We start from the raw sequence: 25,364 nt of genomic DNA, 5'->3' as shown, positions 1-25,364 counted from the left end.
GGGGAGTGCCAAATATTTGATTGCTAGATGGTGTAAAACCAAACAATGATCCATAGTCGAGGCCCCTGTACGGAAGCCTGTTTGTTCAGGGTAGAGTACTGCTTCTTGATCCATCCAATCCGTTAACCTATCAAGAAGTTGTGCCGCAAAGATTTTCCCTGGAATAGAAAGTAGACTTATAGGACGATAGTTATGAGGGTTGGACCTATTACCTTTCTTATAAATTGGGATTATAATTGAACGCTTCCAGTCAGATGGCATGGAACCTGAACTATTTATTGATGAAAAGATGGGAGCTAAACAAGCCCCCCACCAATCAGGGTTCATTAGGAACAATTCAGGAGGGATAAAATCCGGTCCGGGTGCTTTGCCCCGTTTCAGACGTTTTATTATATTAGTTATTTGGCTTGGAGAGACCATTGGCCAAGTTCCAATGTTCTCATTTGAAAAGCAAGGTACTGTGATGGTGGTTTGTATAGGTTCTTTTGTACTCTGAAAAAGGGATCGTTACTTAATAATGACTATAAAATTTTTGCGAAGATATTGGCGGAGAGACTGAAGGGGTGGCTCTCGGAGGTTATAGAGGAGGAACAAGCAGGTTTTTTGCCAGACAGACAAATAAGTGACAATTTAAGGACAGTGATTAATGCTATTGAATATTATGATAAGCGTTGTGACAAAGAGGTTGGTTTCTTCTTTGTTGACGCTGAAAAGGCGTTTGACAATTTAAACTGGGACTTTATGTTTGCCACTATGGAAAAGCTACAATTGGGAGAAAGATTCATCAGAGCAATTAAGGAAATCTACAGAGACCAGACTGCAGCAATTGTGGTGAATGATGAAGCGACCAAGAAATTGACTATAAGTAAAGGAACAAGACAAGGTTGCCCGTTGTCTCCACTGTTGTTCATTTTAGTATTGGAGATCCTGATGATACAAATACGACAAGATGAAGAAATTCGAGGAATAAAAATAAAGGACTATTCATACAAGGTCAGAGCATTTGCGGATGATATAATGTTAATTGTAGAGGACCCATTGGAGAACATGCCAAAAGTGATAGATAAGATTAAGGAGTTTGGAGATTTGGCAGGTTTCTATATTAATAAAAAGAAGTCAAAGATACTATGCAAAAATATGACTAAGCAGAAACAACAATTGTTAATGGAAATAACGGACTGTGAAGTAACAAGTAAGGTGAAATATTTGGGAATTGAACTGACTGCAAAGAATATAGATTTATTTAAAAATAATTATGAGAAATTATGGACTCAGATAGAGAAAGACCTGATTAAATGGAACAGGTTGAATCTGTCATGGTTGGGTAGGATTGCAGCAGTTAAGATGAATGTGTTACCAAGAGTAATGTTTTTGCTACAGACAATACCAATCATCAGAGACTCTAAACAATTTGAAAAATGGCAGAGGAAAATATCAGATTTTGTATGGGCAGGCAAGAAGCCTCGAGTGAAAATGAAAGTTTTACAAGACGCAAAAGAAAGAGGCGGAATGCAACTGCCCAACCTGAGACTTTACCACGATGCAATCTGCCTAGTGTGGTTGAAAGAGTGGATGACGCTAAAGAACAAGAAATTACTAGCCCTAGAGGGATATAAAAAAATATTTGGATGGCATGCATACCTATGGCATGATAAAGTAAAGGTGAACTCGATGTTCCTGCATCATTATATACGGAGAAGTTTATATACAATCTGGAAGAAGTACAGAATTTATCTACAAGAAGGAACTCCTTTGTGGGTAGTTCCATATGAGGTGATAGATCCGAGAGCTGTTGATAATGAGCAACAATGTTTAACTTACAAAGAAATAACTAGAACTGAAGTATCCAAACTCAGAATGAAGACGCAGGAGGAACTATCACCTTATTATGACTGGTTCCAGTACAGACAGATCAGAGATTTATATAACTCGGACTCTGTAAAGGGAGGTATACGAATAGAGAACTCGGAACTAGAGCAGACCCTTTTTAAAGAGGACAAGAAAAGAATATCTAAGGTATACCAAGTACTGTTGAAATGGTATACTGAGGATGAGACAGTAAAAACACAAATGGTGAAATGGGCTATAAATTTTAATAAAGAAATAACAATGGAGGCATGGGAATACTTGTGGAAGACTACAATGAAGACAACGACATGTATTAGCATTAAAGAGAACATTTACAAAATGATCTATCGTTGGTACATGACACCAAAGAAGATTGCGCTAGGGAATTTGAATACTTCTAATAAATGCTGGAAATGTAGGAAACATGAGGGCTCCCTCTATCATATGTGGTGGTCGTGTGAGGTAGCTAGGCAGTACTGGGGGGAAATAATAAGGGAAATGAGTGAAATTTTACAATTTCAAATTAATAAGAACCCAGAACTCCTGCTACTAAACTTGGGAATGGAGGGAATCCCAGCCCATCATAGGACGTTGATATTTTACATGACAGCAGCAGCCAGACTTTTGTACGCGCAAAAATGGAAAGTACAAGAAGTGCCAACTATTGAAGATTGGATCTACAAATTGCTGTACATGGCAGAAATGGACAAGATGACAAGAAAACTGAGAAATCTGGACTCAGGGCAGTTTAACACAGACTGGGAGAAGCTGAAACAATACTTGGAGAAGAAATGGGAGGTGGGAGGAGAACTGTGGCAGTTTAAGAACTACTGAAGTATAATAAAATGCAGAGGGGGGTGACTTTACCGGGGGGGAGAAGAGACAAACGTGAATCTCTAAGCAGTTAGATTAATAGATTGATATATATAAGGATACATACTGATTAATAAACAGAATACCGATAGAAAATAACTAACCATAAGGGCTAATTATAAGGATTGATTAACTAATAATATTTTCTTTTTGGTAAGACTGGTATAATGCACCAAACTGAATATGTTTATTTGAAGATATATATGAGTCAAATTGATTGATTATGTGATGATAGTTATATAGAATTATTATTGAAGGGAAATAGAAATATTAAAGTAATTAAATATAACTAAAATAGAAAGAAGAAGATAGAATGAGTAATATATAGAGCATAAGTCAAATTGTTTGATTTAAATGAATGTATGATTTATATGGTATATGATTTATAGAAATATTTGAAATCGGAATTATGGAAAATGGGATAAATTGTTTATCCAATATGGAAATAATGACTCATAGTTTGGGTATAGAGTATTAAAAATAGTTAAGAACGTATTGCTTAGAATAAATGGGAGATTATATATTTGTTAGATAGAGGAATTTAAAAAGAGTAAGGGAAAAGGGACAGAGGGTTGGAAAACTGTTGGAAGTCAACAAAAAGGGGGGGGAAAGGGAGGGGGTTAGAAATGGAAAATGGGAGAATTGATTGTAATGTATAAATAATTGATCCTAACCCAATAAAAATTTTTCTAAAAAAAAAAAAAAAAAAGATAGGACATTTTGGAGGTCTTTTATTCATAGGGTCACCATAAATGGGAAGTAACTTGATAGCACATAACACATACACAATCCTTTATTAAAATAAAAATAAAACATTGTTTCATTTATGTGTGATCAGAAGAAGGAGAGATAGGAAGTTAGGTAAGATGAATGGATACAAAACAGACATAAAGAAAGCATTCAATAGTATAATTAAATAAATATTATATTTCGGGCAGGAGATTTTCCCCCTTAAACTGCCGACAAAAGTAGAACATGTATTGTCGAAGGCTTTCACGGCCGGAGAACGATGGTTGTTGTGGGTTTTCCAGGCTGTATTGCCGTGGTCTTGGCATTGTAGTTCCTGACGTTTCGCCAGCAGCTGTGGCTAGCATCTTCAGAGGTGTAGCACCTGTGACACTGAGAGATCTCTGTCTTTTGGTGCTACACCTCTGAAGATGCCAGCCACAGCTGCTGGCGAAACATCAGGAACTACAATGCCAAGACCACGGCAATACAGCCCGGAAAACCCACAACAACCAAAAGTAGAACACTTTCAAGTACCTGAATATAATTTGACAAGAAGAATTCCTTTTGTGAGAGGTAGAATGCTTCCATTGATCATACAAAAATACATTTTTCCCCATTAAAATAAATGGAAACAAAAAAAGTAATTAGTTCATTCGTTTTGATATACATTTATTTTCATTTCAAAACAAATGCTAATCATTGGGGATGTTTCCATGCATTTTTTTTCATTTGTTCTGAAATAAATGGACATTCATAATAACAATTACTAGTCTACAAATATTTTTTGCTAATCTGTCCTCCGATCTGTGTCCTTTACAGGCCCATTAATGGCCTGTAAAGGAGCGTGGGAAATGCATTTCTGCGAGGATTAGTCACTGGTTCGTAACTGGTCCAGTTCCATGGTTCGTGGTTCGTGAAAACCGCGAACCATGAACCTTCTGGTTCATTTGTTGTTGTTGTTGTTGTTGTTGTTCCATGCCCATCTCTAATCCTGAAGAGGAGGGGAGGTCCATGGAAACAGCAACAAAATGACCAGTGCTTCACGGAAGAGAAGGGAGGGCTCAGACATAATCTGAAAGTGCATGGATGGGTCCCAGAACACACACACACACACGGCATGTGGCTGAGGGTAGCCCAATTATAGTGCAAAATATACCCTGGGGTGAGTTCCCCTTCACTGGCAGTTTTCAAGAAGAGGCTGGGTGAATATTTGTCAGAGATGCTTTAGGCTTATCCTGTATTGGGCAGGGGGGTGGACTAGAAGGTCTGTATGGTCCCTTATAACTCTGTGATTCTGTGACATTTTGCCTCAAAGATAATGGCTTGGTAGCTTGTCTGGAGGTTTGGACAATAAGTTAGGAGATGCTTAATGGCTCTACCTGAGGTAGACAGAAGGTGTGAATAGGGCTTGATGACCCTGCAATTGCTGTATGAGGAGAGTTTTATGATATTTCATATCCATAAAGTTCTCTTTTCTAGAGGGAGTCTGACTGCTAACATATCCTCAGTTAATCTATCTAACCTTCTTTTAAGCCATTCATGCTCGTGGCCAGTACTATATCCACTGACAATGAACAGAAAAGGGAAAATGTGCTCCCACAGGCAGGCCCCTTCCCAGAATCCTTGGAGTAACATAGGATGCCAATCATAGCCACAGCCAATATCCACCCTGCCAAGCAACAACCAAATACTCTCCCTCACACCCAATTACACCAAGAGGGAAAGCAAGGCCCATGCTGTCTATAAGCTGCCTCTGATGGGGGGGGGAACAGAAGTTCTGGCAGCTCCCTCCTCCCAGGCATTGGACAGGACACAAATGTGGGGTGCCTGACAGCTGTCCCAATGAGCTGTGTTGATCAGATGGCCAAGCAATCATGGACCCTACTGCCTTGCAGGATTGGAGCCTTATGCAACCGCAGTAGCAGCAGATGGAGCAGCTGCAGTTGCAAAGCACTGCCACAAGGGATCAGGAGATGTCATTTGGAGGGCTACCTCATGTGCTTCTGGAGGGTTTCCTGGGAACGGGGGTGGAACCACATTGTGCTGTTGGTCTTTACTGTAGTTGCTTCTTTTTGGCACCTCTGTGGATGGTGGTGCAACAGGGAGGCCTGGGAGCCTGATGGGGCAGTTTGTGCCAGTCTGATCAGTTATCAATTCCAGCCTGACTTCTGGAGCACCCTGCTTCAGTCAGCCTTCTGGCCAGCAAGTCTGCTCTACTCACATGAATGCTAGGCTAGAGACAGGGACACCTGCCTCTCTATGGCTCCTGGGAGCAGCTTGAAATGGCTTACAAAGACCATTCTTGACAGAAGGAATATCCACTCTACTCATCAGACCTCGGTACAGTTTGACGTTCAATAAGGTCTGTAGCGTTCTACAATTCTGTCCCTGTCTTTTTGTCTGTGAGCGGATGAAACTTATGCCTCTCTGTCTCACATCTTCTTCCCCTGATCTGTGACTTCTGTTGGGACTTCCTGGGTGATCTCCCTTTCACACGTCTGAGGGGGTGAGTTCAGAAATGCTACTGCTGGGTCACTGGGCTTCTGTTTTATTCCGCTGCATGCTATAACAGAAGTCCACTGGCACCTTGAAGACTGACTGACTACACATATTGGTCCCCACCCCATTTCCACATGCACACTCATCTGGCTTCTATGTGAGGCTTGCTTGGGTGATGGCTAGTGGGTGGTCTGAGGGGATGTGTGGGTATTCAGGCACAGGAGGCATTCTCTAGGTCTCACACTCCCCCAAAGCACTTTTGGCCTCTGATAAGCCATGCAGCTTTGTGGTGCAGGTGTGCAAGGGCTAGGTTAGATGAGGCATGAGGGAGCTACTGCAATGGGTGCTGCATGGAGTGACAATGGGTGGCGGGGGGGGGAAGGAAGGTGGAGAAGGAAAGAAAATTCTAAGCAGAGTTTTAGAAGGGTTTAGGATTCCACTGTCAATCTTCCATAATTCATCGAATTCTCATTTCTCTGCTTGGGAGATAAATTACACTTCCCTTTTGCAGGAGCATATAATGATTTGAACCATTTAAAGTAAACCGGCCAGTTCATTAACTCTCCAGGTCCCAGCTGAACTGCATGTTGGGTGAAGTAAACAGAGACAACATGACAAAAATTTCATCAGATCATTCTTCGATTGCCTGCCACTTCCACCTATTTCTCTTGTCATTCAAATGACTTGTGGAAATACCTGCAAGCTGAACTTGGACAGCATTTCCTCTCTGTTCCTCATGTTTCTCAATATTCATTTTGGGCCAGGATGGGTGCCATCAGGCCTGCTGGGTTTTTAGTTTGTTTTATGTAGATACGGATTCTCACTTTCACTTCTGTGCCCTCGTCTCCTTTTTCTCATTCTCTCTGCACCTCAGCAATTTTAGCGCAGAGACTGATTACTGCCAGTCCTGCCCCAGGCTCCCCTCGCATATTCCTGCAGAAAGCAAAATTCATGCTCTAAATGAGCTGGCTCACACTACACAATCTGCTCACTCTCAGCATTATATCCATTTCAGCACCTTTACTGGCAGGTTCCAAAGTTATACAAGTTTAAATTTCAGACTAGAAATAGAAGTCTGCTCTGGATGTGCTGGTATCTTTTCTATCAGTGCTGCTGTCAGTGCTAGAACTAGGAAAAAATCTTACAGCAACTGGGCAGGATTTGCTACCTTCTGTGGCATACACACTCTGTGTGTGTGTGTGTGTGTGTGTGTGTGTGTTTGAGTGTGTGTCTGAAATAACACCTTAATTATGATCTGTAGACAATACGTAATTAAGAATACACACACACTCATAAAATGGTACAGGGTTAGGGCCTGCAGCTATTTTGGTCAAGACTGATATAAAATATGCCTTCCAGATCCATTGCAAGGATCACACACGGATGGCTGATCTTCTCAGGATTCTCCTCCCCCAGCAACCTTTTCCAACCCCAGGAAAGTTGATTCTTGGGGGATCACAAGTCAAGTAACAGCCATGTGGTTGGGGGGAGCCTAGCCCATTAGAACTGGGAACTGGGAAAATTTGCTCCTTTCTTCCATTAATGGAGCTGTGGTGATGAAAGAGGCAGGAAGCTGACCGACTGCCGAGTCCACCCATTATCTGTGCATCCTGTTTTCCTGGACCTGTCAGAATTGTCAGTTGAATAGAGATTTTATTTTAATAAGGATTTTCTGATGAGAAATTCAGTTTCTTATGCCTGTCCTCACCTTAATTGATGGAGCATTCCAGAGTACAGCAGCTATGCCAGTAAAGGCCCTTCTCTTAGCTGCTGGTGTTCTTATCTGGAACAACAAAAGTTTACAGAGCAGGGTATGATATATTGACTACAATAGATGTATGAAACTCATATAAAAGAGGACAACTCCATGTCTCCTTTGATCGCCTAATGATCTGATCATTACAATAACCTTATCTCAGTAGCTGTGATCAGAATCGTACCAATTGCCAGATTTGGACTTTTGGTATTTTTTTGGCACATTGCCACCTGGGTCAGTCTCATGGTTGCCATGAAGGTGATGAAAAGGTAGACTCAGCATGTATGTTCAGATGACCAGTGAACAAAACCCTGGAACCGTCCAGTACCAACCTTGAAGATACATCCATCAGGTTATTCGGAGAGTATCTCAACAGCTTGATGGAAATAGGACGGGGAGGTGGGGTCAGATCAGATGTTACAGCTGGCAGAAATGTTTCTTCCAGTCTTCCTTCCCTACTCACATGTTTCAATTCTAATGCTTCCTCATTTTCTCAGTGAGATTCAAGAGGTTGTGTGACCCAAATTTTTGTGTTGATTATTAGCATAATTAAATTTCAGGGGACTGCCTGAAATAAAGTCTGGAACCCAGTTTAAAAAAAAATTAAAGACGACTGAATATTATGCTTACGAAAAAAGCACACAATAAATAGTGTACAGAGTCAGCTAGAAATACACACATACACACACATATATTTCTTGTTTTGCAGTTGTTTTTTACAATTAAAGCTTGATCAATGTTAAAAACAACTGCTATTTATGTCCGTCCCTTACGACCAGACTGATTTGTCATTTTACCAAGCTGTAAGCTGACAACTGAACATTTGTGCTTAAATATTACCTCACAGAAGTAAGAGAAGGGCAAAAGGTATTTTCAGCACAACTCAGTCAGCAGCACTTGTATTGTTAAGCTCATGAAAAGATGGACATGTGATGTACATTCTAGTACAATATGTACAGACAGCCTTCCAGGGAACAATTTATGAAGGAGAGAGAGACAAAAAATGCCTTTGCAGCTTGGATCTAAGCATACGTGCTTGAAAGTAAAATTCCCATTTCAGCTGAGTGGAACTGGCTTCCTGGTAAATGTGCTTAGTGCCAGCTTGGTTGAAGAAGGGCCCATTATTTATGAAAAAATGCACTTCTCCTAGAGATCAGACATTGTCAACCAATTTATCTATGCATGGCAATAAGTTCAGAACACAGGTTCCTAACCCTATTGATTCTGTGCTGTCTTTTAGAATTTTGAGAAAGGCTAATGGATATCATAAAAATGGCTGCCATGGGAGACAGGATCACTCATAAAATGGCTGCCATGGGTAGTGGTGATGGGGAAATAAGAAAATATTTGTAAGTTGCAAGCTAAGCATCTTCCTATGATGGAAGCAACCAATTTCAAATGGGTGATGCCTCCTGGGATATTCTGAAGCACCTTTAGTGAGATAGAAGAAAGCCAGGATTGGTTCTTTACTTTGGGGAAGAAAAAAGTGGACAAGGAAATACATTAGTGGGCATCATGGCACCCACGAGCATCATGTTGTGGATCACTCTTCAGAATACAGGATCTCATGTTTAGAGTATCTTCTTGCCTGTTGTTGGTTTTTGTTAATTGATTATGTTGGAAGCCAAAAACAGAACTACTTTTGTACCAAAGCCTGCTTAAAAGCAACTTCCTTCTAGCTTTTTCATTGGCTTGTCACCAGCCCAACACAATAGCATCTCATGTCTCATTTGAAATAATAGTGGCTGGCACAATGGCACCCAGGCTCAGTTGGAGTCCTGAAATTAATATATCACATCACATCTACTAATATTTACAGTTTCTCATTGGACTGGTGTGGGAAGGGGAGGCAGGAAAGTTCATCTCTGCAAAGTCCATGGATTATTGAATATACACCAATATTTTATATACTAGATGATATACTTGTTCTGTACTTCTAAGAACATCATACAATCATGACTGTATATAACAGAAATACTCATGAATATCAGCCAATTCTTTGTACCTTCAAGTTAAAATGTAAAATTAAGTGCCACTGGAAATAGTAATGGATATTCAAGTTATGATGTGTATGAGACTTGGCTCCGAACACTGTAATTCACTGTAGATGTCAGGGCAAAAATGGATTATGATGCTTCATGGTACTAGATTTTTTTGATGTGCAAAATGAAATAATATATCATACACCAGGACATGTCAGCCTGAAAGTTGAAACCATCTGCTAGAGTCCATATTTATTGCTATGAGAAGTATTCTGTTTAAAAACAAGGTTTTATCATTATTTTCATAGAATATTTGGATGTCAACATGAGATAACATTTGCTCTGCATATTAGGCTTAATCTATTTACCCCAGGAATTGGATGCACTGGCAATTAACTGCCGTTCTGTGTGCAGAAACCAGAGCCTTTACTCTGAAACATGGTCCTATGTAATCTTAAAGCTAGAGGAAGCAGACTATCTACCTAATTGATAGTGATTTCAGACATACCAAAGATGCTGGTGCAGAATAGTATGTTTGACCCAAGGCCTAGTGGTGGAGTAGAATTTATTTCTAATTATATAGCAGCAGAACTTCAGAATATTTCCTTCCTAGGCAGTAATTCTTCATAATTATTTTTTTAAAAAAAAAAAATCTTTTGTTTCTAAATATTAATGGTAAGGTTTCATTGATACTTGCTGATACTATCCTGCAGGTTTTTTAAAAAAGCACTGAAAATGATAAGCATTCTAAGACCATGAAACTGAGTTCTTCATATTTATCTTGATTTTAAAAAAAACCCTCTAAGAAGCTGACTTAATATAAAAAATGATCAGTAGAGGGCACTGATCCATCGCTGAATGAAATAAACTGCCTCACATTCTCTCAAATGCAGCCCAGGAGGATCTGAGACTAATCTGTTAATATCAATCATTTGCTCCCGCTGCCCATCCATAATAATTGCTAGAGCCGACACAACCTTTACAATAGGTTATAGTAACACTTAGAAACACTGCTACAGTGTTTCCAGCCTTCACAATGACCAGAAAATTAATTGCAAACTTTGTAAGGATTCAGGGTTTTCTAATGCTGTTGTTTGAATAAAAAGGCAGCAAATGCACTTCTGCAAGAGAAATCAGAAAAGCAATTAAGTATTCATACTTGAGTCATCTCTGTGCTACCCAGAACATGTCTTACAGAAGTAGAAATGCCAGGTAACAGACCAGAGATCCATGAGGATTTCCCAGTGTGACAGGAGAGGAGACAGCAGTGATCTTCCCTACTTTTTCTTCCCCTAGCCATGCTGTTCTTCCTTCTCCCTCTCCTGCTGTGCAGCTCTCTTGGAGATCTGTCCAGATGGCAGGTGGTGGACAGATCGACAAGTGAGCTGTGCCAATTGTCATGTTTGAAAGACTGGTATCTTGGACCAGGAAGAAAGGCTGTGAGGGCTATGAGTCTTTCTGCTACTGGTTGGAGGACTACGAGTCTTTCCTCCACTGGTTGTATTTCTTGGTTGTGCGGAGGGCAAACGGACAGCATTAGACTGTCTTGGTTCAAAAACTCTATTGCACCACCATTCCACTTTTTGTGGCTTTCATATTTATGCCGTTACAAAGATTGTTAAAACACTGTGTCATCTCGTATACAATTTGTGATATATGGGCAGAGACAGTTTAGTGCAGTAGAAAAGAACAGGAGTCCAGCAGCACCTATAAGACTAACAAAATTTGTGGTAGGGTATGAACTTTCTTGAGTCACTTCTTCAGATCTTCAGTGATTGTTGAATTGGATATGGGACACTTAGGTTCAAACCTTCACTCTGGCATGAATCTTGCTGTGAACCTGTGGGCTAGTCAAATCCTCTCATTTCAACCTACCTTGTGGGATTTTTGTGAAGATAAAATGGGAGTGAGGGAACCATATATGCCACCTTGAGCTTTTTGGAGGAAGGGCAAATAGAAATTAGGTAGATTGAATGCCATGTTAATCATGTTTTATGGACTGCCATATGTTTGGGGACGTAGCTCACTGGCAGAGCACATGCTTGACATGATCAAGATCCCTAGCATCTCCAATTTCCACATAGCAGGTATTTGGAAGGTCATTTCTCCTCCTGAGACTCTGAAGTAACCCTATCAGTCACAGTGGATAACTCTGAACTGGATGGATCAGTGGTTTGATTCTGTATGAGATAGCTATACATTTTTGTAGTCCCACTGAGGAAACTAAACCAGAAGCTACTGTGGGCTGTCATTCATTTATTTAAAATGTCCACTTTTGCATTGCTAAACCATAAACTTATAAAAACAACTTACCACCTTAAGGCAATAAGAATTTAAAAATAGGCTAGCAGAATTAAATCTATATTTGCAGTAAAATATTAAATTAAATCTATATTTGCAGGCAGTAAAAACAAATATTGGGAAAAGATTCAAGTAGGACAACAAGGAGAAAACAATCAAGAGCAATGAAACTTCATTAAAGTAATTAAAACTTCTAAAATTTACCAAATAAAAATATCGCAAAAAGTGTAAAACTCATTCATCAGGGAAGGATTAAGAGAAACAGATATTGCACACACACACCCAGTCGAAATGAAAGGCAGACACAAAGCTTGGGATTAAAATTGGGCCACTTTATTGATTACAACTTAACTTGTCACTACGGCAAAAGATCTAGCGAACTAGCAGTACATGTCAAGCTCTGGGGTCACCTCGTACCTCCACCTTGACCTGTCTGGACGAGCCCCCACTGCCCCAGGGGAGAGCCATCCGATGAATGGCTGTACCTGGCGGCTAGGCAAATGGTTCCCCCTCCAAGTCTGCAGCACCTCACCGTACAGCAGGAGAGCCTTACTTGTACAGAGGAGCCATGTGACAGTCTGCCCTCACCACTGGCTACCATACAGCCCACTAGCTGCTCAGGACAGACCCCAATTCCTCACCAATGAGGATGTGCCAAGGGGGTCACCAGCCCACTCATTTTGCCATCCTAACCTACCAGTGGCTGAACTATGTACATCTCTACCAACCAATTACATAAAACAAATCCCACAGTGCAAGGTAGGCAAAAAAAACCTTCACCCTTTTCATGCCAATTGGGAAGAGAGAGAAAATTCCTACCTGGCCCTGACAAATAGCAACCGGATAAGTCTGCACTATAATAGGGAGGGTGGGTGGGTGGGCCGAGCAACCCAGCATACTCTGCAAAGGGGAGGGAGGTGGAGCAGGCTTATATGCCCTTAGCTCCACCCTCCCCAAACACCTGTATGCCGGGGAGAAGGGAAACTGCCTTCCCTTCATCCACGGTGGCAAAAGCGGTCCCTGCCCTAGCCGCTGAGCTTTAGGCCAGGAAGGGGCCGACTTATGAATGTATGTAAAGTGCCATCAACTTGCAGCCAACATATGGTGACCTGTAGTGGAGTTTTCAAGGCAAGAGACTAACAGCTGGTTTGCTGGGGCCTTACTTTGCACAATGAATCCGGTCTTCCTTGGTGGTCTGCCATTCAATTACTAACCAGCACCAACTTTACTTAGCTTCCAAGATCTGATGAGGTTAGGCTAGCCAGGGCCATAAACATTATGAGTAGGCCCTGATAAATTAAACCATCTGCCTTGGTGCCTAAATATTTGGTGTCTTGGTGCCGATGTGGGGATTCATGGAACAGCCCTGCAATGGCTGAACTCCTTCGTTCGCAATTAGGGACAGAGGGTGGCACTCGGGGAACAGATGTCCGCTTGCCATTCTTTGGTATGCAGCATCCCTCAGGGGGCGATTCTTTCCCCGATGCTATTTAACATCTATATGCGCCCCCTCGTCCAGTTAGCCTGCAGCTTTGGGCTGGGTTGTCATCAGTATGTGGGTGACATTCAGCTCTATCTGCTGATGGACGGTCAGTCTGGTCTCACTCTGGATTCCTTGGCCAAGGGTCTTGAGGCTGTGATGGTATGGTTACATCAGAGTTGCCTGAAATTGAATCCCCTGAAGATGGAGGTTCTGTATCTGGGTCGTGGGGCAATCGAGCTGGGGGCCTGGCTCCCAGCCCTCGACGGGGTACAATTGAAACCTTCACCGATGGTGAGGAGCCTGGGTGTGACCTTGGATGCCACACTTTCAGTGGAGGCCCAGGTCACAACCGTTGCCAGGTCTGCCTTGTTTCATCTCCGACGGGCCAGGCAACTGGCGCCCTATCTTTTGCTCCGGGACCTGGCCACAGTAATCCATGCAACGGTCACCTCCAGGCTAGACTACTGCAAGTCTCTCTACGCTGGGCTGCCCTTGGGCCTGACTTGGAAGTTACAGCTGGTCCAGAATGCAGCGGAATGTGTACTTACTGGAACACCAATCTGAGCGCACATTCATCCTGTGCTGTGCCAGCTGCACTGGCTCCCAGTGGAGTTCCGGATCTGGTTCAAGGTGTTAACCTTGGTGTTTAAAGCCCTTCACGGACTGGGACCCACCTCTTCCATTACGCCCCCTGCAGGGTGTTGCGCTCTGTAGACAAGCAACTCCTGGTGGTCGCCGGCCCAAAGGACATCCGTCTGGCCTCAACCAGGGCCAGGTGGAATGCTCTCCTGCTGGAGATCCAGGCCCTGTGGGACCTGTTACAATTTCGCAGGGCCTATAAAACGGAGATGTTCTGCCGAGCCTTCAGCTGAGTGTCAGCGGGTGTCTTCCTTCTTTCATCTAAGACCACCACTTCTTCTGGGGCTGCCCTTGGCCATCTGCTATGCTCGTATACAGACTCCCAATATTTATTTAAATAGCCTGCCCCTGGCCTATTTTAATGATTTTTAAAAAAATTATTATTGATTTTATGTTCTTGTGATTTTTAATGTATTTTTTAATGTTGTTAGCTGCCCTGAGCTCATCTGTGGGGAGGGTGGGGTATAAATCAAATAAAATAAATAAGTAAATAAATAAATTTACTAATTTGGCACCAGATAGACTTCTGTGGGGAGTTGTATAGTCAAGGCACCACTTCTGAAAAAGTCATGCCTATGGAGCATGCTCGCCTCAATTTAGATGGTTCAGAGCCTCTAATAATGATTGGTGTGAATGTCAGGAAACAGTCCTTCAGATACCCTGGTTAGCTGTAATGATTTACTGGATCACAAGTTGGGCATGTCTGATCTTTTGTGGTGTATGGTCTTCTTCAGTCAATTTTCTATTCAATTAAAGATATCCATGTGACAAATTTGCTTCACCAAATCTTGCTGAATTACCAAGAGAGCTAGCACAAATATAGATAAACACTTGCTGTTTCTTCTTCAGGAATTACACTCAGACATCTTTGCCAAAATCAGGGTGGGTACTTCAGGCTCTTTAACAGATGAAATTCCAATTCTTAGAGGGGTAAAGCAGGGATGTGTACTTGCTCCTATGCTTTTTAACCTGTACATAAATGGTATAGTGCACAGGTTATCAGGTGCCGAGTTTGTTGCCCCCTCATTTGGTCATCAGAAAATTTAGATTCTTTTATATGCTGATGACATGGTCCTGCTCTCCCTTACCCAAACTGTACTAAAAAGGTTACTGCACCAACTAGGTGAATACTGCAAAGAGGAGGCCCTCAAAATAAATTATGACAAGACCAAGGTCATGGTGTTTAGAAGGTGGCCCAGAAGGACTACCTGGAGTATTCATGGAATTCCCATTGAACAGTGCAGCTCCTATAAGTATTTGGGAGTGACCTTTAGCAAGCCCCTAAGTTGGAATATACATCTGGATATTGTTAAATCCTCCACTTTAAAAATAATAGGGGCAATTCTGAGATTTTATTATACCAAGGGTGGATCTCTTGTAGACTCTGCAATAAAACTGTATTTATGTAAGGCAATCCCCCACCTCCTTTATGGTATAGAAGCCTGGGGTTGGAAAGAACATATCATAACCTGTCTGGAATCGATTCAAAATCTTTTCATTAGATGATTGCTTGCCTTACCCAAAGGGACCCCTGCAGCCCTAATGAGGGCAGAACTTGGTCTGCCTTCAGTTAGAGCTAGGGTTCATTTGGCCATACTTAAATTCTGGAGCAAGGGTAATACTGTTATTACCAACACTTTCAGCAAGCAATGCTTTCAGCTGATGACACACAGTGACTCACCCTGGGCAGTTTGCTACAATAACATTCTTGTTCATTATACCATTCCAGATGATTTGTTGGGAGTCTTAAATAATGGCTCCAACTTACGAAATTGGGTCTACAGATGTGATGCTTTTTTGGACAATCTTACAATTTCCCAGTCCAGATCTTCCCCTTGGTTTAAACTGATCAAAAGAGATCATGTTAGATCTCCTTATTTAGTGAATATCACATCCCGAAATCTCAGAAAATCATTTACCTCCTTGTGCTTTCAAACAATGCCGACAGCTTTACTTACAGGAAGATACCATCAACCCCCAATGGCTCTCCGTCTCTGCATATGCGGTGCCTCAGTTCCTGAGGATCTTCTACGTTACACCTTATTTTGTCCCATGTATGCAGAGGTTAGAGCTAAATTTCTTGCCAACTTATTAGTGGGGCATAACTTTACCTCTGATATTGACAAATTCGTTTTTTTGTTATCTGATACTGATTCTTTTGTCACTAGCAGAGTATCCCTGTTTGCCTTAGCTGCAAAAAAGATTAGGGCCAAGATTGTTTCCTTAGAAAACTAATTTTCCCATAACTGCCTGATATTTATTAAGGTCCCATTTTAATTGTATTCTATTTTTATTATTTTAATAACTGTATTTTATGCTAGTAAGATAGATTTCTATTTTTACTGTTTTTAACTTTGTATTGTGACGGCCTTCGGCCATATACAATTAAACCTTCTTACTAAGAGAACATGTGGCGATTACTCCACATGTCCCACACCCGGAATCTCTTTCCTTGGGGTCTAAAGGCATTACTGAGTGGAAATGTAGAAGACCATCAATGCCTTCCAATAATGGATTGCTGGATCTAACCCACTGTCCACTTCTTTTCTACAAATTATCCATTTTCCACACTGCTTTGTCTGTAGGGGGAGGGGGAAAACGCAGTTATGTACATGCAATATACAGCTATGCCTGCATGCTGATGTAAATCCTATGACTATCTTCCATGTAGGTGTACTTCTTTTTCTTTTCTACCAAAAAGGTCAGGGCAACGGATATCACTGGCTGAGTGACTGTTACCCAAGTCCCAGAGGCTGATAGCAGAGTGAGGATTTGAACGTGGATTTCCTGGTCATAGTTCAACAATGTAGTATTACAGTACACTGTTGTAGGCACAGTTTGTAAAGGGCCATTCTCTTACGCACTCAGTTCCCAATGGATATTTCTTTAACAATGCTGTAAGAAGGGCTGACATTGTGATTCCCATTTTGCAGATGGGAGATGCAGGAGAGTGAAGCCAAGGGACAAAGAGTCCAATCCTAAGCATTGATTTCAATGGATTTAAAAGGGTATAATTCTGCTTAGGATAGCATTGAAAGTTTGCTCAAAGCTAGATGGTGCATTTATGGCCAAGCTGAGATTTGAAGAGGGGACTTCCTCCCTCTTAACCATTATATTACACCCATCTCCACCAAAGAAGACAGGGTAAATGGGCCTTAGCTGAAGTAGAAAGGTCACACAGGGAGAAAGCCTTGAGCAAGAATACATAGCTCCTGATGTTTTATAGCCACCAGTGCAACAAACCTTTGAACTGCAAAATTGTCGAAGAAGGGATTGTAAGGCAATCTAATCTAGTCACCTAGAGCAGGAAACGGTTGGCATGTCTTGAGATTGCATTGACAGCAAGACTCTTATAAAACCCAAGTTGATACAGGAGTCCTTTTTAAACTTCTAAAAACTTCACTCCATGATTTTCCCACTAATGTGAACAGATTCTGGTTTAGCTAAGGACTTATAGTCCGGTAACAGAATTCATACTGTGTAATTCACATATCAGAAGTCTCTCTCTTGTCAAGAGAAATCTTAGACTTGCTAAACAAGACTTAACCAACCCACTGAAACCCCCAAAACCCATAACTCAAAAGAGTGTTGCAGTCCCAATGCACAGAGCTAGTGCTTCCAAACAGTGGCTAGCCAGAAGCAGAGTCCTCTGTATTATCTCCACTACCATGATAGAAAGGAAAGTAGGGATTCCCACATGTGCAGTGCTCAGTTCAGATCACAACTGTGGCACACATAGAAAAGGGGTTTCAGCTTCCCCCTGCTACAACATATAATATAATAATAATAATATTTGATTTTTATACCACCCTTCGGGACAACTTAATGCCACACTCAGAGCAGTTTACAAAGTGTGTCATTATTATCCTCACAACAATCACCCTGTGAGGTGGGGGGTGCTGAGAGTGCTGACCCAAGGTTACCCAGCTGGATTTAAGTGAAGGAGTGGGGAATCAAACCCAGTTCTCTAGATCAGAAACCTGCCGCTGTTAACCACTACACCAAACTGGATCTCTATTTGTGAGTGGAGATGGCCGTAGGAGTACTATTTGGTCAGTTGGGAAAACATGTAGGTTTCCACAATGAGCCAAATAGCTCACACCCTAAAACCATTGCAGGTCGGGAAAATGGTATGCGGGAAAGGCTGAAGCCCCTTCTTCATGCATGCCACAGTCAAAATCTGAACTGGACACCATGCTCACAGGGATTTAGAAGACTCTACAACACACAAGTGACAGTTACAAAGGACATAGGGAGGAGAACTGGGACCTCACCTTTGTTCTCCCTAATGTGTGAACTGGCCATGATGTTACATGATTCATGAAAGTTGTGAATGCCGTACAAGCAGGCAAACGGGAGGAAATGTGAATAAAAAACTGACCTGTATTCACACATCATCATTAGCTCTGGTTAGTTCAAACCACAGTTTATTTAACTGATGATAGTCATTGCAACAAACAAACCTAACCAAAGTCTGCTCACAAATCCCAATTTATCTGTCACTGGAGATAACACAATGCAGCAGGAGCAGCAAGAATTGTTTATAAACTACTCTGCAGCTATGACTACCAAACAAGCTAGAATTAAGGCAGAATTTCTGCATATGTTTAAAAGACAACCAGAGTTACCACAAACCAGCATTCATAATCCAGAATGTAAGCCTGGTTTGGAATTCCAATTTATGGTGCTGCTGCTCATTAGATTTAATGGATGAGGCAACATTCAGATACAATACTAAACCAGAGTTTTAAGGAAACCTGGATAAATTGCAGTTTAGCACAATGCAGCCTAGAACTCTAGTGGCTGCTAGTATTATTGCCCTATCAGGGCAGAATTGAAGGCGCCTCTCTTTTAGCAATGAATAGATTAGATAGGGTGGAAAAGAATATTAGCTACACAAAAGAAACAGTTAAAACCCTAGCTTCCTAACTCCCAAGGGAAACATATTTAGTCTGTAAACATAAAATTTGTGAAATGAGTATTATGCTGCCAGAGTTTTATGTTTTGCATTGAATCACAGTAGCTTCAGTTTTTATGTTATTAAAATAAGAAGTGCAAGGAAATGAAAGCCCAAAGTTCATGTATTTGTTGAGGGAAGCTTGTGCAGGGAGGGGTCAGTAAAACTGTACTTTTCCAATTACCATAGAGGTCCTTCTAAGTATTCCTCCACCTCATTCCTATTGAATTGCTTGCAACAGAAATCATCATCTCTTGCTAGAGTTCACAATGCTAAAAATAATTGCTTTAGCCCCATTACTTTGGAATAGACTTTAAAAAAAAAAACGAGCCAAGGAAAAAGCAACGTATCAGCTTATATTTTTTTTCTTCCTTCTAAAGCCAAAACCACTTGTATTTGAAAAGAAGTGCACAAATGCTATAGAGATCAAGATAACTGTCACTGTCAAGGCATATTTTTAAAGGTTCAAGTCCATGCTTCACTTTTCTTTTTTAGTTTTGAAAAAATATATACAAAAATCTATATACAAAGACTTATCTAGTAACTTATACCATTATGCTCTCCCTTTTCAGGTCTCTCTCTGTGTGTTTGTGTGTGTGTGTGGTGTATTTTTAAAGTTGGAATAGGAGATTTTCTATCCGCCTCATATTGCAGTGTGCTTTGACGTGAAAAGAGAACTAACTTGCATACTAGGATAATTGGATTTTGCCATCAGGTAAATCTTGTTACAACTCTATCCTCTGAGAAATAATTCACATTTTAGTTTTAGTTTATAGAATCCGTTTTTCCGTAACCTTAACAGTCTTCAGTTCCATTGAGACCCATTTTATGTGTTTTGGACCAGATTCATGGCAAATGCAAATTGATGAAATAATGTTGAAGATAATGCAATGAGATAGATTTTCATGGATGGGGAGGATACACCCTCATCTTTCTTAACTCTATGTCTTTGCAGAGAACCAGTGTAGCTTTGTCTGTTGTAAACTTTACCTTCATCTTTTTTACCCCTTTATTGTAACCTTTTCTTAATTTCGAAGGACCTTGCATTCTATCTACCACTGTCTGTAGGCAAAATAATGCAGAAGAACCAGGATGTAGTTTCTCATAAATTGACGTGACTGAACATTTAAAACAGGTGCTAAGCATGGAAGGAAGGCTAGGACATATGATACGTGAACGTGAAATATTTTATCTAAAATAAAACACATTTCTAAAATAAAACACATTTCAATTTCTTTTCTTATTAATTTGAATGTAAATTGTTGTGGGAAGCTGAAAAATCAGGACATAAATGCACACACAGCATAACTAATGAAAGTATTGTAAAAATATAAGAATATTTACTAATACAAATAGAGATATAGGATAGATATTGTTACATGAACTTTGTCACTTTTATAATGCACTGTTAGTTAAGGAACTGACTAAGTACCTAGTTAAGGAACTAAAAACTATTGACTAATTTTGAATTGTTAATAAAACAGTTTGATAGAGGTACTTTTGAACTAACATTGAAATTATATCATATCTTACAGTCTTTAAAATTTAAAAGTCCGTATCAATATCAAAAACTTTGGATTGCAGGAATGTAATAGAAGAAAAAGATTGGGAAGTAATATGGACCTCAAATAGCTTTGTTTCAAAGATTTTTCATATTTGTTATCATAGTTTTAAATTATATTCAAGATAGTATTATACTCCTACTAGATTGAATAGGATAATACACTCACATTCCGAATATTGCTGGAAAAATTGTGGCAGAGTTGATTATCTATTGCTCTGTTGGTGGTCTTGTGAAATCATTAATAATTATTGGAAAGATATATTTAGAGAAATTAAGCAGATTACTAAACAAGACTTACCTTTTCTTCCAGAAATGGCACTTTTGGATTTTTGGCCCTCTTCTATTTGTACAAAAACAGAATTAGAAGTTATCTCACTATTATTAGCAGCCGTGTGTGTTGGAATTGCATTAAATTGGAAAAATAGTCATGCCTGTACGGTTAATGACTGGAGAATATGTCTTTGGGTGAGCCCTTCCAATGGCCCGGTGGATGCAGACATCAGCCACCTTGCTGACCCTCCGGAAGGTACCCTCCGGGAGGCCTAGTGGATGGGCACATAGGAGGTGCTGCCAGCCAGCCAGCCACAGGAGGTGGCCTACCTTCAGGTCCACCACACAGGGCCAAAGTGAACTGGAGAGGGAGGGTGGCTCCATTTGTATTGAATGGGAGTTTCCTGGGGGCATCAAATTTGGCAATGTATAACTCCGAGAACCATACTGCATTCTTGACCAAACTTGGGTGGTTGCTGGAGGAGAGCCTGCTGCACATTCCTTCTGAATATGGGCTCTCTAAGTGCTAAGGGGGGCGCTCTGGTGCCAACGAACAACGGACACATTCGTTAATGGGACATGTTCGTTTCCATTCGTCTGTTCATGTTCAGTGGCAGCAACAAACAATGAACAGCCTGTTCAGGGTTTTTTTCCTGTTCATGCCCATGTCCAATATGTAGTTTCTCACCCTGTACTACTACTAAGCAAATGAGTTCGGATTACTATGTAGGCAATGTGGGTGTACTGATACCGTATGTTTAAATGTGAGTGTAAAATAAGAACATATGATTTATCGTGAAGAGATGACAATTGAGAGGCCTTTCTTCTCTATTCTTGCTGATGATATCCCAAATAGAATGATGCACAGTGAAAAGGAAACTTTAACATTGTAGATGCTGGATAGGGAAGAATGGCACAAGATACTGCCAGAGAAATACACATAAAGCAATCCAAGCATATAAAAAACATGTACATATTTATGGTGGGGGGGAAAGTCAGCAGGGGGGAAAGGCTCTGGTAAACAGGTCTGAGAGGCAAAAAACCTCCCAGGTCAGAGCACAGCTGATGTGCTCCCCACAGGCACGATGATGTCACTTCTGGGAGTGACGTCATCATGCCATGCTGGGTGCATGTGTTTTGCACACACTCATGGAGTTGGAAAGGTTGAGTGCTGGATCCCTCCCACAACCCATTCCTGCCAGGAGAGTAAGGGGACCTGGCAACCCCAGTGTAAGGCATCTTGAAGTCCCTTATTTGCAATATTGTATCAAGTTGCATTAGATGCAACTATTTCAAAACCCCTTTTTAATTCAGGATGTACATCCTGATGTCTCTGGGAAGAGAGAGAAGGATTAGACTTACAATATGGACTCATCGGTGTTCTTTTCAGATGGTATTTAAGGTGGTTTCTGATATGTATTACTACAGTTTGATGTGCAAAGAGACAGAATGTCAACTGCTGATGGAGGCTCTACCTTTCCATAGAACTTAGGAAGAGTAATTAACTTTCTAAATCAGTGGTGGTTATACAGCATGATGAACTTTGATGTTTTGATCTTAAAACTCGGTAGGTCCTCAGTTTTCTTTTAGGTACAGTGGCATGAAAAGCCTTTTTAATTTTTATATAAGAATAAGACAACTAGCTACCTACGAATATGGTACATACATAAATAGTGTGGATAAATGTCTGTTTTAAACAATTCTTTCAACAAGAATTGGTAAAAATACCCTTTCAAAATTCATGCTCTCAGTTTCTCCCCCCACCAAACAAAGCTGAAGTATTTTTAAGGAGTTGTCATTACTAAATAAAAGGCATAATTTATTGGTAAATAACTCTATACAATTTTGTAAACCACTTTTAGACTATGACTAAAAAGTAGTGTATAAATATTTTATATAAATAAATTTTTAATTTTGAATTGGATGTCCCAAATACTATGCAATTGAAGTCAAAAAGAGGAAAAATAGCCTCTCATCTTTTAAGTTCTTGCTGCCTTTCAACGAGTTTACGGCTGAAACATATAAAACCTGAAACACAAGCAATGGGCTATTAAAAGCCAATTTGCAGAAAGCCCATGAGAGCCAGTATGTTATAATGTTAGATAGGACTAGAGGGACCATGGTTTAAGCCCCCTCTCCCAACACACAATCTAAAATATGGCTCAGAGAACTGAGCGCTCCCTCAGCTTCAGGGAATAGCTCAGAAGAGCGCCTGTGTCTTGAGAGCAAATGAGATCTATAATTCCTGTAGCTTGTTTGATGAAGCTTGAGAAGTTCCCAAGTTCAGCTGAGCTAAACCTACTGTAGAGTCTCTTCATGTGCTCTCCCCTCAACACCCCCCTCCCCACTTCAGCCCATCTGACTATGGGCTCACCTATTACAAAAAAGTAAAAGGTGAAAGAAATAGAAATAGAATTCTAAATGCAGCTTTCCAGTGGCTTGCATGCAAAGAGAAAGAGAACTATTATAATGACCAATGCAAAGAAACAGAAGAGAACAACAAAAAAGGGGAAAAAAGAGATCTGTTCCACAAGATCCGGTAAATCAAAGGGAAATTGAAACCACAGATAGGAATGCTGAAAGATCAACATGGAAATACAGCATCCAATCAGGACAAAATAAAGAAAAGGTGGAAATATTACACTGAAGAACTATACAGAAGAGATGGGAACATGACATATTCCTTCAAAGAAGAATCTTTTCATGAACCTGAAATCATAGAAAGTGAAATGATAGATGCATTCAAAGATATAGGGAGAAAGAAATTACCTGAGTAGATGGTATACCAATTGAGCTATCTCAAGCTACAGAAACTGAGTTCATCAAAATCTTAACAAGAATATGTCAACAAATATGGAAAACAAAACAGTGGCCCACAGACTGGAAACAATCTACATTCCAGTTTCAAAAAAAGGAAACTGCAGCAACTATCTGACTATTGCATTAATTTCCCAGGCAAGCGAAGTGATGTGCAAAATTTTACAACAAAGACTCATACCATATATAGAATGAGAAATACCAGACGTTCAAGCTGGATTCAAAAAGGAAGAGGCACTTGAGATCATATTGCAAATTTACGATGGGTAACAGATATACTAGTGAGGTTCAAAAGAAAATCGGCCTGTGTTTTATAGATTAGAGAATATGGCACTCCCAACCGGCAGCAAGAGCCGCTACGGCTGGGGGCCGTGTTTTGCCCCTCCAGAGGAGGATGAGGCAGTGATGGCACTCTCCCTTTCCACAGGGGATGTGCACGAGGGGCGGTCCTGTACTTTCGACATGAAGCTACTGTCAGAACAGAATATAAGGAAACAGAATGGTTTCCAATTGGCAAATATATCATACAAGGATGTATACTATCTCCTTTTCTGTTCCACCTGTACGCAGAATATATCATAAGGTAAATTGGATTAGATTTAGAAGAAGTCAGCGTGAAAATTGGTGGAAGGCATATTAACAATCAGATATGCAGATGATACCATATTACTGGCAGAAAATAGTGAAGACTTGAAATGACTATTGATGGTTAAAGGAGAAAGTGCCAAAGGAGGTATACAGCTAAACATCAAGAAGATGAAAGTAATGATTATGCTGAGTAATTACACAATTTTAAGGTTGACAATGAAGAAACTGAAATTATTATTCTCTTCCTCAGCTTAATTATCAACCAAGACTCCAATCAAGAAATCAGAAGGAGATTGAGACTTGGAAGAGCAGCCATGAAGAAACTAGAAAAGATCATTAAGATCACTGGGACCAAGATCAAGATAATCCACACTATGAAATTCCCCCTTGCTATGTATGGATGTGAAAGCTGGATAGTGAAGAAAGTTGACAGGAAGAAAATTTATTTATTTGAAATGTTGTCCTAGAGGAGACTTTTATGGATACCATGGATAGCCAAAAAGACAAAGAAGTGAGTTCTAGATTAAATCAAGCTTGAATTTTCCCAAGAAGCTAAAATGACAACACTGAGACTATTGTTCTTTGGCCACATCACAAGGAGGCAAGACACACTGGAAGAAACAATAATGTCAGGAAAAGTGGAAGGTGGTAGGAAAAGTGAAAGACACAGCATGAAGCAGCTTTACTCAGTAAGGAAACCACAGCCTCTAGTTTTCAAGATCTGAGTAAGGCTGTTAAAGATAGGATATTTTGAAGATATTTCATACATCAGAAGTGACTTGACAGCATATAACACACACACACACACACACATTACTAAACACGTGGTGGGGGCATGGGCTTACAGATATTGTACTAAGTCTGTTCAGTCGTTTAGGAGGTTTTCAAGATGGTTCAGAAAGATTCAGGTATGAAAAGTCTGTGATATATGAAGGGGAACTGAAAGCACAGTTGACAATGGAAATACTTTGGAAAAAATGAAAGTGAAAATTAAAGTAAAAATATGGCTTTGTTTCAGCTCTAATGCAAACTGCTATTAAGTTTAGAAATTCCTTTCA

This window comes from Eublepharis macularius, chromosome 4 (assembly GCF_028583425.1).
Source record: "Eublepharis macularius isolate TG4126 chromosome 4, MPM_Emac_v1.0, whole genome shotgun sequence".
NCBI lineage: Eukaryota > Metazoa > Chordata > Lepidosauria > Squamata > Eublepharidae > Eublepharis > Eublepharis macularius.
This window is presented reverse-complemented; position numbering follows the sequence as displayed.